Source organism: Musa acuminata, chromosome BXJ2-10 (assembly GCF_036884655.1).
Source record: "Musa acuminata AAA Group cultivar baxijiao chromosome BXJ2-10, Cavendish_Baxijiao_AAA, whole genome shotgun sequence".
NCBI lineage: Eukaryota > Viridiplantae > Streptophyta > Magnoliopsida > Zingiberales > Musaceae > Musa > Musa acuminata.
In genome coordinates, this window is record NC_088347.1 from 17751247 (window position 1) to 17765000 (window position 13754).

Sequence of the window (13754 nt, forward strand, 5' to 3'; positions counted from 1 at the left end):
CATCAAATCCTACAAATAGCTAGCTATAAACCCAATCAATGGTTTCCGTTTCGATTGGAATCAAATCGGAGACGAATCGATCAAACATGAAATCAGGACCAATCAATGGTTTCACGATCCCAAATCGAATCGGATAGCAATTACATTTCGGAATCACCCTCCAGTTTATTTTCGTTTCGATTTCGAGCTGACTGCAAACAAATTAAAAATAAACATTAAGAGAAAAATTAAAATAAAATGATGATTTCGGAATCAAAATCGGTAGTTCTAGAATTTGAATCAGAATCATCTGGTTCCAATTTTTCAAGCAATATGAAATCACTGGATTTTGGCAATAGTTGGGTCTTCGGGCCAGCCCATTTAACATCATAATAACTTATTATCCGAGTATAATCCATTCTATCAATAAACTGATTCAATTACAAAGATGGCATGACTCTCCCAAACACAAAGTCGTTGTAGTATAGTGGTGAGTATTCCCGCCTGTCACGCGGGTGACCCGGGTTCGATCCCCGGCAACGGCGGCATTTTTTTGGTTTAACCTGATGTATAATCTATTCTGCTCACTTACACAGCGTTGAATTTTTGGGTATAATCTGCTAAATTTAACCCATTCAATTGGAATCCGAGTATAATTCACTGTCAATTAATAAGTTGAATTATATATATTGCATGACCAACCTAAGCATAAGGTCGTTGTAGTATAGTGGTGAGTATTCCCGCCTGTCACGCGGGTGACCCGGGTTCGATCCCCGGCAACGGCGTTAATTTTTTTGTTTTAACCGTTCAATTGTTGGTTTAATTTGTCCAATTTAAAATTCTGCTCGCTCAATTTTAAATTCAGCATCAATTCTAACTAAAATATAAATCACTCTTACACCGTTTTTCTTAGAAAAAAAAATAATATCGATGTTTAATTTAAATAATTTTCATTTAAACTATCAATACCTTATATGATCAGCTCATTGTTAATTATCCTATTTGGACCGCACGATTAAAACCTGGGTTGATGATCTCGCCATAATCACCATGGAATCTGTATTCTACTCATCACCATCAAACGTTATATGCTACACTTCAATGAGCCAATCTACCGGTCATTAATCATATTAATTTATTTTTAAACTAATATTTAAGTATATTATTATTATTTTTTGATCATATTGATATTTTCAACACATGTGAGTCACACGATCATCATTTATCATTAAAAATGGATCTAAAAATATTTTAAAATAAAGTTCTATGTTTCAATCCCATCTTCATCATTTATTTTTATTTTTTAAAAATAATAATAATAATAATAATAATAAAAGAAGAAAGAAAAAAAGTTGGTTCGTTGCATCCAATAAATAGGAGACATATTTGTTGAGTCCACCGTATCTACTCATTAATTGTTTGCCGGAAAAGCCCATCGGTCGTTGCATGCGCCTTGATCCATCGTGATCGTCCATGAGAGAATCGTACGGCACAGATCCTTTTACTATTGTGCTCATCACACACCCCGCACGCCGTTCGCTCACACCTTCGCAGCTTCACTTCGCTGCTACTGGCCGGAGGAGGGTCGAGGTGTTTCCCTGTTTCTTGATGGGAAGTGGCGAAATCGGTCGCCGATTAGTGATCGTCCTGAGCTGGGAGGTGTAGAGATCGTAGCTTTCCTTGTTCCGATCCCCCGGGTTCTTGGATTCTTCTTGGGAGTTGGCGCTACCGGACGCGTCCGGAAATTGCCATGCTTTTGGTTTTCGGTCTCCGGGGTTGGGATTTGGGGTTCCAATCCGGGAATGGAGCGAACACTTGTTTAAATGGTGAAAGATCAATTTTTTTGGTGAAGCCCTAGTGGGTGTTGGGGTTCCGAGGATCGGATCTGGTAAAGTTGCCAACTTTTGCCGCCCTTTTGGTTCTTTGATATCTGTTTGATTAGGTTTTGGGTTTGTTTCTGACTTCTTCTTATGTTGTCGTAATGGTCAGCGAGAGACCAGTGACGATGTCGCCGGAGATGGGCGTTCGTTTATAATCGGAAGCATGGGGGACGAGTTAGGCAGCGGGGATTCGGAGGAGGAGCTGGGGATGCTGCTTCGAGAGCAGAGGAGGCAAGAGGCGAGGGATCGAGAGAGGGAACTGAATTTTTATCGCAGCGGCTCGGCGCCGCCCACCGTCGAGGGGTCCCTCGCTGCCGTTGGACGACTCTTTGGCCGGGTGGCTGGCGGTGGCGTCTCGGATTTACTGGATTCGGAGAATGGGGGTGGCATCTTATCGGAGAAGGAGCTCCGGTCCACTCAGGCTTATCTCAATTACTACTACTCCCATGTAAATCTGAATCCCCGGCTCCCACCTCCGATGCTCTCCAAAGAGGACTGGAGATCAACTCAGAGGCTTCAGGTGGGAAGAACGGTCCTCCAGGGGATCGGGGATACAAGAAAAGTGAACCATTGGGAGGAAGGGGGCGGTATATCAATTTTTTCAAAGCAGCCATTGTTTCGCTCGCAGGAGCATGTGGTGGAGCCGAGGGAGGCCGCCCTTTCAGGGAAGAGGCTGGACAAAGGTGGAGAAGGGTTGATTGGGCTTTCACTCAGCAGGCAGATGAGCTTTGCCAAAGTCCTTCGGGTGATGTCCACCATCACAAATTTTATCCTTTTTTTAATTGTTATTACTAGTATAAGAATACCTACGTAAAAGTTTGATCTTTCACTCATAGCTCTTTCAAATTTCAATCTAGTTGTTCTTGCATTTTGGAACTTGCAGTTTGATATATTGTCTATAACAAGGCATGTAAAAGATAATAAGGCATGTTTCTTCACATGAAGTGTTCTTCCATATCTGTGTTGGCAACAATTGATTTTTCAGTGAAGCATCTCAAAATGGTAGCTGATACCTTTATGCTTAGTTTGGGTATATAACCAACATTTTTTCTTTTGCCTTCCTATATGGCTAAGTACGGCCAGTAGGTATGGAAATTGCAAATACAGTTTGCTAAAATTGTCATTTAGTTAAACAGATTGGCAGTGGCAAATGGCATGGTTGTTGTTATTGTGATCAGTATGAGAATATTATGTCTACGAATAATTCTTGGAACAGATTGAATTTTATTTTTTGACCCTTGAACTAAATAGTACAACTTGTGAATTAATGATTGAAGTGGCATAACATAGCTAAATTACTGAAAGTTTGCAATCAGGAACTGTAGTAAACATAAGCTTTTAGTGTAACTGTTCTTAATTTTTTGACTTTTTGTCAATGTAATGAGTCATGATTCATAAGTGTACTTTTCTCCTTGAAAACAAAGTTTAACGGTTGGAAGATTAGGCACTTGGCGTGATATTTGGCAATCACTTATTATGCAATAATGATTCTTTCTGTGCATTTAATTTGGAAGGTTCTAGATCAATACTATTCACCAATTTTGACATATGCTGTCAGTGCACAATTTATTTAAGGTTTATCATTTGGAATTCTATACGTAAGATTTTAACATGGATGATTTCTAAGTTGAACTATTTGTTATCCATGTAATTTTTTACTGTGCTGCCTATAAAATCTTGCAATTTTGAACACAAAGTTGCTAATAATTCATTTCTCTCTTCCTAGGATATGCAATTCTTCAACTGTTTTTTATTTCTTCTTTTGTTTTTCTGGATAGCATGCCATGTTGTGCAATCTAAGATCTGACAATAATATTATTTTTGTTTCCCAGGATGACGTTGACCACAAAACTCCCATCTCAAACCTTCTACCACGCCCACAAAGTTGTAATGCGTACGTAAATGACCTTGAAGCATTGGGTTCTGCTGATTCCCAGCTTTGTTTAAACAAAAAAATTGCAGCTTTTGGTGCGCAACAACCTGGTGATTATGTCCAAAGTGGCAATGGTCTTCAAAATGCTAGTATATCATTTCCATATAATCTTGCATCTGCTGGAGGTTTGTTCCTTGGGAAAGGTACCACTCCTGACCCTCAGTCAATTGCAAGGGCCTCTAGTCCTTGCTTTGCACCTTTTGGTCCAAAGGTTTGTTCAAATGTCCAGGATGAAGTTGAATCTGATGACTATATAGCTGCATTATCAGGTTTTTGTTTGTCAAATGATGGTGCTGCATCTGTAGAAAATATATCTCAATCAAGGCTTCGAAAGGAGTTGGATGATCACCAGAAGTTTCTTTTTGATTCTCTATCCAACCAAGGAAATTTTAATGCATGTCCTATCATGGAAAATTCTGATGCACATTCCTTAAAAACGTGCTCTCTTCCTCATTCATTGAAGTCTTCATATACTGATTCTGCTTCTGCAGGTCAGGTGGATGTAAGAAATTTGAGCTCGAGATTAAGTGATCCAATTGAACCTCATAGATCCACTATCTCATCTGCCAATTCATATGTGAAGTCATATTCACCTCCAGATTCTGGTCCTGGTGGTTCACCTGGCCATTTTCAGAACATCAAAAGTGTAGATGCATGTTCTGGGGGTATCAGGCCAGGTGATTATTCTGTTAATCCTGTGTTTCCTCCTTCTATGCTCCAGAATCATGTCGCGGCAGAAACAATGCCTACTTTATTTGAAAGTGCTGCTGCTGCATCAGCAATTGGATCTCTTACTATTCACTGTGGCACTTCTGATGGTGGTATTTTTGCACCACCAAATTTAGCTGGACTTACAGACCTGCAAAATCTAAGTCAAATCTGTAATCAGTCAGCAGTAGCAGCACTCCAAACTCCCATTAATGACCCTCTTTATGTTCAATACTTGAAGGCTGCTGAATATACAACTCAAATTGCTGCTAGCTGTAGTGAACCATCTGTGGAGATGGGTTACATGGGCAACTCTTATGCATATATACGTGGGATCCAGAAAGCTCACTTTGGGTTGTTGCTTCAACAACAGAAACAATATGGTAACCCACATCTTGGCAAATCAGGCTCTCTGAGTCATAGCTATTATGGTAACAGTACTCTGGGCCTGGGTTCATCATATCCAGGAAGCCCTTTAACAGGACAAATTGCTTCTCCAGTTGGACCTGGTAGCCCTCTTAGGCTTGGCGAGCTCCCCATGCAATTTCCTTGTGGCTTGAGACACCTAAGTGGAGGTATCATGGGATCATGGCATTCTGATCGAACTCATAAAATTGATCAACATTATTCATCCTCGCTTAGGGAGGAGTTCAAGAACAATAAAAACAGATGCTTCGAACTTGCTGACATTGCTGGTCATGTGGTTGAGTTTAGGTACACATCACTTTCATGCTTGTCTTGACTTCATATGCTTGTCCTGGTTCTTTATATTTTATCGACAAAGCAACTGGTTTTGTTGACAATACAGAGGTATAGCCACTAGTATCCTTAAATTAATACCAAAATAAAGGTGAGATCACAAGTCATAGAATAGATGCTTTAAGAATAATTATATCTGATTCTAGATTTATATACTGTAGACTAACAACTACTCATCTTTATTAAAGTTTTCATGAGTTAAATATTCATAAGGAAATACTCGTATTCATCTATTATGTTCTGTTTGACTGCATAAGGTATTGATGCAGCGACCACTAGATATTTATATCATATCGCCTTTTGGATCTAGTCATGACTGGCAAAATAATTTTACTGTTGTATTCTGTAGCCTGAAGCATTATTATCTTAATATGATAAATGTTTGTATGGTGCCATGATGAATATTTAAACTGTTGATACTCATCTGTTTGTCCAGTGCTGACCAGTATGGAAGCCGTTTTATACAACAGAAACTTGAAACAGCCACAAGTGAAGAAAGGAACATGGTTTTTAAAGAAATTATGCCTCATTCACTGTCTTTGACGACTGATGTTTTTGGCAATTATGTGGTACAAAAGGTATGGCGATCAGATTTTTTAGCTGCCAAGTTTAAATTAATTATCAAGCATATATGCACCTGAATAACAGGCCTTTTTTACTTTGTTTTAGCTTTTTGAGTATGGATCAATGGCTCAGCGAAGGGAATTGGCTAGCCAACTTAATGGACATGTTTTGGCTCTCAGCCTTCAAATGTATGGTTGTCGGGTAATTCAGAAGGTATTTTACTTCAAAATATTTCATAAGTGTCTTTAGATACACCTGATTATTATGAATGTCTTTGTTTCAAGATTTGGTGTATGTCTGGTTTTTGTTGGGTGTGCCTTGATTCTGTTATTCTATATAATTAAAGTTGGATGGTCAAGCTTTGTTCATGATGAGGAACTCTTTTAGTCACCTTTCCTCTGCTATAAATCTTAAACTTCAGAAATCCTACCATTTTGACCATCCATAAGTTGATACAATTGTTTTTTTATGCTATTGGCCATCCATCCATAAGTCCATAAATCTTAAAACAAATTGTATTGCAAGAAGACTGTTAAGAAAAGTTCACCTGTTTGATGCTATCGGGTTCATTTTAAACTGTGACATGCCATCCCTCTGTTTATCTAATGGTTTTTGCATCACTGGATAACAAATTTTTAAAAATAAAGGATCTAAGAATTGAAAAAACCACAAGCTGCCACTAAAACCTGATTTCATTAATCTGTATCATATTCAAGTATAATATTTAGTGTATTAATGCTATACATTTGTGTCAATCTATCGAGGCATTCATTCTTTTGTAAACAAAGCTTTCCACTTATTTTTGTATCAAAACTATCATGTTTGTGATTTTTCTTTGTATATTGTGCATTCGTAGTAATAAGCTGCTATATCAGGGTTTTCATAACACTTCTTTATACTTTTCCAACTTTAAAAAAACTATTATGTTAGTTGGCCTTTAGCCCTTCTATATGCACTGTCTCTTACAATATATTTAATAAACAAGATTTCTGGACATTTGGTCCTTTCTTTCTGGTCAATGTTGCCTCAGGATGTATATATGTGCATCATCCCATGTGGATACCATATAGCAAAAGTTGATTATCGAATGAATTTGACATTTAACTGAAGAAAACAAGTCATTTTATTTGATGAACAGACATTGAATTTTGACAATTTGTTTTTGTAGTAGTTAGTCCCTATGTATTGCATTCGGAAATCAGTAATCTTTCTGCCCCTGTTTGTCTTTTAAGCCATCTAATGTCATATTGATAGTTTATCGAAGTTATTGGAAAACAACTCTTGGACCTTTGCATCAGGCCATAGGAGGTGTTGACTTGGACCAGAAGAAAAAAATAGTTTTGGAGCTTGATGGACATATCTTGCGTTGTGTACGAGACCAGAATGGGAACCATGTTATTCAGAAATGTATCGAGTGTATTCCTCAGGATGAAATTCAGTTTGTCATATCAGCCTTCTATGATCAAGTTGTGACATTATCTACTCATCCATATGGATGTCGTGTCATACAGGTTGATAGTCCTGAGATATATTATTCTTGAAAATATAGATGCTATGTGCATTGTTGTATGTACTTCCTGCTCAATGTTTGTCTTTTGTTTCAGAGAGTATTAGAGTTCTGTGATGACCCCCAGATCCAGCAGAGCATGATGGGAGAGATTTTGCAGTCTGTTTGCTTGTTGGCCCAAGACCAGTATGGAAACTATGTTGTCCAGGTTTGTTTTTATCTGGATCTTATCAGTTCATCTCATAAATGTCTCAGTTTCATTTTTGCTCCAAGTGTGTTGGCTCATAGCATATGGACTGTGGACCAGTAGCACTTCATAGCTTTTATGATTACAAACTAGGATAACATGTTAATTTGTTAGTTTTTTGCACTATCTCAGTGATTGATTAGGATGAAAGATCATACCTTCTGATAATTATATGGAAATTACCCCACCCCAATATACGGTCAAGTTTCTTCCTAATAATGTAATATCCCCTAGCAAATCAAGTTGATAATTGTCCAGATCTATCATGATATACATGTTTATTCATTATCTGGCTTTAATGCACATATTTATGCTTTTGATTGTGCTGTTCATAATTTAAAAGGATAACTTTCATATGTAGTATAATTTAACCACTCCCTTCACTACCATGCTTAAGAATCCATATGGCATTAAATGGCAAGACTGGTATTGTTCTTCACAGAAAATCCTGAAACTTGTGCTGTGTCTAGAGTATCTAGTGTCATAACAAGATGTGTTTGATCTGCTCAGCTGTTTAGTGCTTCTGATGTGACATTTGCAATCTTTGTTCTGTGTGCTTGTATTTTTTCTTTGATTGAGATTAATTTTTTGACAGCATGTATTGGAGCATGGGAAACCTCATGAGCGGTCTGCAATTGTTAAAGAGTTTGCTGGACAGATAGTTCAGATGAGTCTACAGAAGTTTGCTTCAAATGTTGTTGAAAAGTGTCTGACTTTTGGTAGTCCTGAGGAACGTCAGATTTTGGTGAATGAGATGCTAGGATCAACTGATAAGAATGAGCCTCTTCAGGTTTCTTTCATCATTCAAATTATTATCTGACTACAATATTATACAGTTTCTTGGATTATTAAGTTATTCCGCTATTCTGCACTGCATTTGAGCACATGTTTTATTTCCAAATGCTGGTGCAGTATGGATTTATATTTTCTTCTTTTAAAAAAAGGTGTCAAATGTTTCACATAATTTCCTTTCTTTTGCCAGGCCAATGTATAATTTGTTTAAAAAATCTTTGGTTGGCCTCCTTTAGTTATATCCTAACTTGAATTTTTATAAAAAAAAAATATGAACATATTGAAAAGAAAGAAAAATATTATCCAATTTGACCCAAAATTACACACGACTCAATCTAGACTTTAAATGATAGCTTCCCTTGTAACCATCAGGCGACAGGAATCAATGAGTTTCATTTTTTAAGCATCTGGAACTAAGACATCAGTGAGTTTCATTTCCTGAGCATCTGGAACACTAGTTTTTATTAAATGCAACTCTTAAAGGTTTTATGGAGTTGGAACGAATGCGTAGTCTGTGCAGAGAATTCATAATTTTCAAAAAAAATTTGATGATATAAATGTAAACTGTTCATTGATTATTGAGGTGGCTGCTTTAAGGAACCTAGTTTGGTGTATGTGTGTTGGGTGTGTTCCTGTTAAGCCTTAATGCTCTGTAGCAATTATATTGTATTTGCTAGAAACAAAAATTGTATTGTATTTGCTTAAGATACAATTATGAGCTTCTACTATGTCCTAGTTACAATTTCCTTACCAAAATATTCTTTTAAGCTTCTAGAATAGATGTGCACTGGATCAAGATACTTGGTGTGAGGAAATGGAACCTGTGCACGAATTCATTGTCATGAAAATTGCAGTGACCACTAAGCTCATATTTCGACTCCACGACTATGAAATATAAAATTTGGTATTAGTTTACAAGAGAGAGTTTCTTCCTGTTAAATGAGTCAAGACTTTGTTGCTTTAATTATCTTGAGGTACTTATTTATCTTAAAATAATAGCTTCTTTGATCATTGTAATCTTTTGTGCTTATTCTTTGTTGCTTTAATTATTTTGAGGAACTTAATTAACATTTGTCTGAAAACAGACATTCACAGGAAAATATAGCCCTTTGACCATTGTGATCTTTTGTGCTTATTCATTCCTCTCTTTGGGTGTCAGGTCATGATGAAAGATCAGTTTGCTAACTACGTTGTACAGAAAGCACTCGAGACTTGTGATGACGATCAATGTGAGCTGATCCTCTCACGAATAAAAGTCCACTTGAATGCTTTGAAGAAATATACTTACGGAAAGCATATAGTTGCCCGTATAGAAAAACTTGTTGCAGCTGGGGGTAAGACATACTAGTCTCTTGGATTTCCTCAACTTGGTTTTGTTTACATTTCCCATACCGCTAGAACAAAGACCAAAATGAAACTCATTAAGGCATTGGAAGTTCATTTCTAGATCATTGTTCTTGAACCCTGTGCTGATTATTCTCCCTCGCTACATGGGTAACAGCACTAGTTGGTGCTTTTACAAGTTCACTACTGCATTCATGTTGCTAAAGGCTCTTCTTAATTATGTAGTTATCTTCTTTATGTTTTGCAGAAAGGAGAATTGGACTTCAGACCCAGCATGCATCATATGGCAGAAGAATGAGATTGTACAGCTAACGGAGTCTCTTGTGAGCTCGCTTCTTTCTGTTTACGTGGGCTCGTACAAGCTGGTTAAAAATGTTGCTTGTACTGAGAGTTGTACATTTCTGTAGGTGCACTATACATGATCATACTAAGGCTATGGCTCAGATTGTTAGCATATCTGATGCCCCACATAGGAATGGTTGGTTGCCTGTAAAAGGTTTTTATGGGTGTAAAGAAAGAAGTCTTAACATGACTGTACAAATATCAGATGTGGAGAGCGGTCCAATGTTCAGGGAAGGTTGTTTCAATTTTCTTTTCTATTGGATCATCAAAATTCCTGATATACAATTTTAAATTGTATTTAAACTCTATATATCATTTATGCCAATGTCTTGGACATATCATTGTGTGATTCGTGTACAGTGCTGCAAGAATTGTCTAGATCTAGAGAATCTCTGGAAGATGATTTGTGTTTCTATCTTCTAAGCTTTGGTTGTATGCTTATATTTTGCTGCTGTGTTTCTTCATCTGACAGTTTTTGTAGTTTTAAGGTCATGTAATCTTCAAAGTTGTTATGCACTTGTTTCCTATGTGCATGTACAATAATTGTGGTATTTCCTTTTGAAACCAGAACTTTCAGTTTGTGTTTCTACATCTACCAAATTCTATTTGCTAGGGCAGTTTTTTATTGTCTGAATAGGGAATTGATTTATATCTCAAGGTGAACTCTTTCAACAAGTCATTTGAATCTTGTAAAATTGTGTTGTGACACTCTTGACAATGCCCCTCCTCTTATGCCACTAGGTCAGTCAGTTGATGAGTCGGATTATTCGTCTCGAGTTGTACTTGTAAGTCTTTTTTTTTTTCTTTTTTTTTTATAGTGGACGCTTGGAAATGATATGTTCGAATATTACCTCTCTTATGCTCATGTGATAACGAAGGTGTGGGATTTGCCTGTAGGTGTTATCATCTCACGTTGAACTCCTCGGGATTGTGTGACTTCCTCCACATGGCAGCCATTAGGGGAAAGCCAATTTGGCTTCACTTTGTAGGAAGTCTGTGTGATATTAAGGTGGTGATGAACAATCGGCCAAGTTATGTGGAGCTGATGTCTCCTCCATGTGAGATCAATATATCGATCAAATGGAGTTGGCTCGTTGGCTATGTGGGGCTGATGTGTCCACGTGGCTATATGAGGCTGATGTGTCCTTCACATGGGACCAACGTATTGGTCGTGTGGAGTCGAGTCGTCGCTATATGAGGCTGATGTGTCCTTCACATGGGACCAACGTATTGGTCGTGTGGAGTCGAGTCGTCGCTATATGAGGCTGATGTGTCCTTCACATGGGACCAACGTATTGGTCGTGTGGAGTTGACTCGTCGCATGACTCGCTATGTCAACCACACGGAGCAAAGGCGCCGAGATGGAGTCTTCAACCATGTGGGGGTCGAAACACTTAATGGGCTGAAGAGCATGGGTTGTCGAGGTTGGTACTGAGGTGCACGGTGGGGTTTATAAGCTGCTAGTGGGGTCTCTGCGATTGGTGGGAATTGAATTGTGTAGGACGACGTTCGACAATTGATGGAGTCTTCGACCATGCCGAGGGTCGAAACACTTAATGGGCTGAAGAGCATGAGGTGTTGAGGTTGGTACCGAGGCGCACGGTGGGCCAACGAGGTCCAATGTAGTGGTGAGCAATGCGCTAACATGGCCGGGTGTAATAGTGCGTGGTGGGCCTGACATGGCCGGGCATAGTGGCACATAGTGGGCCGACACGGTCGAGTATAATAGTATGCAGTGGGTTGATTGTTGAATCTTGAATTTTGATGATGAAATCAATTGATAAAGTTAACGATCTATTCTACATTTTGAGTGATGTAAGACTAGCTTCAATCAAAGAAAGATAAATCGATTAAAGCAATGAAATCAAATGTTGGGCCGGAACATGTCAGGAGATTGGACGTCGAGCTGAAGGATCTGTCGACGTGTCGGTAGAAGACTTCGTGTCATGAGTTTGGGCATCGGACCAAAAGGATCGGACATTGCGCCAAGGAGATCAGATGTTGTGGAGGTCAACATGCTGATTGGGCAATACATCGCAAGAGAAAACGATGCAACGAAAAGATTGAACGAACCGTCGGATGAACCAATGATATGTCGGACAACATAGTATTCTATTTGTAATCGATTGCTTCTAGATTGAAGTAGTCATGATTGTAATTGAGTTGGTTTTGGAAGGAACCCTACTAACTCAATTAGGGGCCCATTAGGCCTGAGTTGGAACTATTTTAGGCCAAGTGGAAGACCCATTCAATGACTCAATGATAGGTGAAACTGCCCATGACCTGGAAAAGTCAAGAGCACACTTTTCCAAGCTGTCAAGCGGTGGTACGATCCAAACACAAGTCTCCTAGACTGTGTCAAGCGATGGTACCGCCAGATTGGGTGGTGGTACCACCTAGTGTTAATGTTGCAGGTGATGGTACTACCTAGCACACGCGGTGGTATTACCCAACATAGGAGGTGGTACTGCCAAGACCCGGGAAACTCGAGATGAGACCTTTTTTAGCTCCATTTATGAAGCCATTTTGGGTATATAAATACCCCACCATTTCCTGTTTAATAGAATACAAAATTGAGTATAAAAAGGGGAAAATATACTTAAGAAAAAAAGTATTGTAATCTCTCTAAAATTAGTGAGTCTCTTCCTCCTAGAGTTAGAATGTTTCTAAAGAAGGAGTGAGGTCTAAAAGAGAGAGGTATAAAGGCTCTTTCTTGAGCCTGTGAAAAGGAGAAAGAGTTGTAAGGATAGTTAATATTCACTCATTAGAAAGAAGATCATTAGTGAACATCGATGGCCTCGACGGAAGAGGAATCAAGAGTGGATGTAGATCATGATGATTAAACCACTATAAAACTCGGTTTGTATTTCTATTTTGTTATTTACCTTTATTGTAAATTGCTTTACTTGCTCATTACATTCTAAACATTTTCAAGTTAAATATATTTCGGATACAATTTTATCGAACGAAATTTTTGAATCGACGTAACTTTTTTTAAAGCACTAATTCACCCCTCCCCCCTCTCAGTGTCAATTGGATTGTAACAGTTGGTATTAGAGACAAAGTTTTTCTCATTTGGTTTAACACCCAAGAGGAATTACTTTTACCAGTAATCAAGAGGGTCTTTCTATCACTCGTCCTCCTATGTTCAATGGGACATAATACACTTATTGAAAAACTCGAATGAGAGTTTTCTTACTTTCTATGGATTTGAATTTTTAGAATATTGTTGAAAGTGATTTTCATAAGTCTTCTAATGTGCTCTAGATAAAAATAAATTTAATTGGGTTTCTATATGCGAAACTATGCATGATATTTGGCATACACTCAAAATCATATATGAAGGCACAAATAGAGTTAAAGAGTCTAAAGTCAATCTTTTGATGTATAGTATTGAATTATTTCGGATAAAGCCAAGCGAAACTATTGTTGACATGTACACCAGTTTTATTGACATCGATAATAGTTTGAAAGCTCTTCATAAATATTTTTCTAATCTTGAACTTATAAACAGGATTCTAAGATCTCTTCCAAAAAGTTGGGATCCAAAAGTAACGACAATACAAGAAGCAAAGAAGCAAATGACTTAAACAAATTTTCACTTGAAGAACTTATCGGGTCTTTAATGACCTATGAAATGACTTGAATTGAACATGATGAACATGAGAACTATCTTCCAAAGAATATGAAAGATTTAGT

General features: G+C 37.9%; 2 non-coding genes and 1 pseudogene across 2 annotated transcripts; all 3 read left to right on the top strand.

Annotated features, from left to right (window-relative positions):
• Nucleotides 1-452: 452 nt before the first annotated feature.
• TRNAD-GUC (transfer RNA aspartic acid (anticodon GUC)) lies at nucleotides 453-524 on the top strand. The gene has a single exon. It is a non-coding gene; the product is annotated as a tRNA-Asp (tRNA).
• A 168-nt stretch (nucleotides 525-692) lies between these two features.
• Nucleotides 693-764, top strand: TRNAD-GUC (transfer RNA aspartic acid (anticodon GUC)). The gene has a single exon. It is a non-coding gene; the product is annotated as a tRNA-Asp (tRNA).
• Nucleotides 765-1960: 1196 nt separating this feature from the next.
• On the top strand, nucleotides 1961-10391 carry LOC135624346 (pumilio homolog 2-like; annotated as a pseudogene).
• Nucleotides 10392-13754: the final 3363 nt, after the last annotated feature.